Raw genomic sequence first — 1,957 nt, forward strand, 5'->3', positions numbered from 1 at the left:
CCCGTCCTCAGGTGTACACACGCCCGTCCTCAGGTCTACACACGCCAGTCCTCAGGTGTACACGCGCCCGTCCTCAGGTTCACACACGCCCGTCCTCAGGTGTAGACACATACTTCATCAGGTTTAGACATGCACATCCTCAGGTTTAGACAAGCTCACACCCAGACATGCCTGTCCTCAGGTTTAGATATACCCATCCTCATGTTTTGGAGCCCTGGTAGCATAACGGTTAAGCATTCAGCTGCTAACCAAAAGGTCAGCAGTCTGAATCCACTAGCCACTCCTTGGAAACCTTATGGGGCAGTTCTACTCTGTCCTATATGGTTGCTATGAGTCTGAGTCAACTCTACGGCAGCAGTTTTGGTTTTTGGTTTTATTTTTTTTGGTCCTTATGTTTAGACACTCTCTCACCCAGATATGCCCATCCTCAGGCCCAGCTGACATGCAGCCCAATGCCATGCTCCCAGGACCTCCCCACACTGGGACATGTGCGCTGGGCCTTTGCCACGTGGCCAGCGCCAGGCAGCGTGTGGGGAGAGAGGAGCCAGGGTGCAAAGTGAGGAGGACAGTAACTCGGGAGATGCAGTGTGCGAGAGCAGGGAAGGGGACGGGGCTGTGATGGCCCGGGCTAATGCCTCCTCCATGTCTCCACTCGCTGCAGAGGTTAATCCACCTGACAAATGGATATCAATCCTACCAACTCCAGCTTCATTATTTATTCACATAATGACACATGCATTTCAAAAAGAAAGAGAGAGCAGTGATTTGCAGTTGCTCTGAACATCTAGATCAGGCTGGCACCACCTCCCTTCCTGGGAAGTCGAAGGCGCACCTTCAGTGTAACAGGCTGTGTCTTCTCCAGAAGCGTTATCCCAATACCTGAGAAGAAAGCCAAGAGAAGCGGGCACTGGGGTTGCTGACATGCATGAGGAGGAGTGACAATGGGAAGGGTCACCCCAAGTCCAGATGGGGCTCTATGTGTGCCCACTGTACAGGTGAGAAGACTGACGCACTGCAGGGCTGCTGGCTGATCCCAAGGCCCCACAGTCACCAAGCACAATGCCTGGTGGATGGAGAACTCCTCTTGCCAGAGACCCTGCTTTATCTCCACAGCACGCTGCCTCCGGGGAGCATAAGCATCGCAATGCACTCACTGTCCCTGCCGCCTGTGAGTGCGGACCCTCCCAGTACACATCTAGACTGGGATTTGGGGCGCATTCTCTTCAACAGAAGCAAAGTTCAGGGGCTGCAGCCCAGCACTAGAGGGGTGACAGGCACACAGATCCGTCCTTCACCGCCGAGCAAGCTCACATGAGCCTCTCAGCGTGCTGGGCTGGGAGCCGACACTGGAGAAGAGCAGCGGCCAGGCTCCCCCTCCAGAATCCGGTCAAATAACTACAGGACTGAACACACCCGCAGTGCAGCCTGTGCCCTGTGGAAGCGCCAGGCGCTATGCACATCACCAGGCCTGCTCAGGCGGAGGCAGCTCAGGGCAGGCTGCCACGAGGGGTGGCAGAGCTGAGACTGAGGATATGCTGGAGCGGCCAGGTGTGTGAAGGGGCTATGGTGTGAAGGGCTGCTTCAGGAAGTCAAGGTTTGTGCAAGCAAACCCTGGCGTTGGGAGGGCTGGCCCGTGCCTCTGAGGAGTGGAAAGGAGGTGCTATGGCTGGAGGCTGGAGGGGAGGGGCAGGCCCAGCAGAGGGGGCACTAGAGAGGATGGCCACACCAGACCACACTGGGGACACTCCACCAGCTGAAAACCTCCCGAGGGAACTGTAGGAAGCCCTGGAAAAGCAAGCCCGGGCAGAGGAAGATAAGGGACGTGCTCGCAGAGGACCTGGGCAACGGTAGAGACCAGGGAGGAAGCTACGACCATCCACGTCCAGGACAGGGTGGTGGAGGGAGAGGGTGGTGGAGGGGGAGGGTGGTGGAGGGGGAGGGTGGTAGAGGGGGAGGG

At 57.2% G+C, this 1,957-nt stretch overlaps 1 protein-coding gene across 1 annotated transcript in view; it reads right to left on the reverse strand.

Annotated features, from left to right (window-relative positions):
- GRID1 (glutamate ionotropic receptor delta type subunit 1) overlaps positions 1–1,957 on the reverse strand; it is a 1,005,377-nt gene that overhangs the window by 702,169 nt on the left and 301,251 nt on the right. The window lies entirely within an intron of this gene.

Source organism: Trichechus manatus, unplaced genomic scaffold, assembly GCF_000243295.1.
Source record: "Trichechus manatus latirostris isolate Lorelei unplaced genomic scaffold, TriManLat1.0 scaffold00155, whole genome shotgun sequence".
In the NCBI taxonomy this organism is placed as follows: domain Eukaryota; kingdom Metazoa; phylum Chordata; class Mammalia; order Sirenia; family Trichechidae; genus Trichechus; species Trichechus manatus.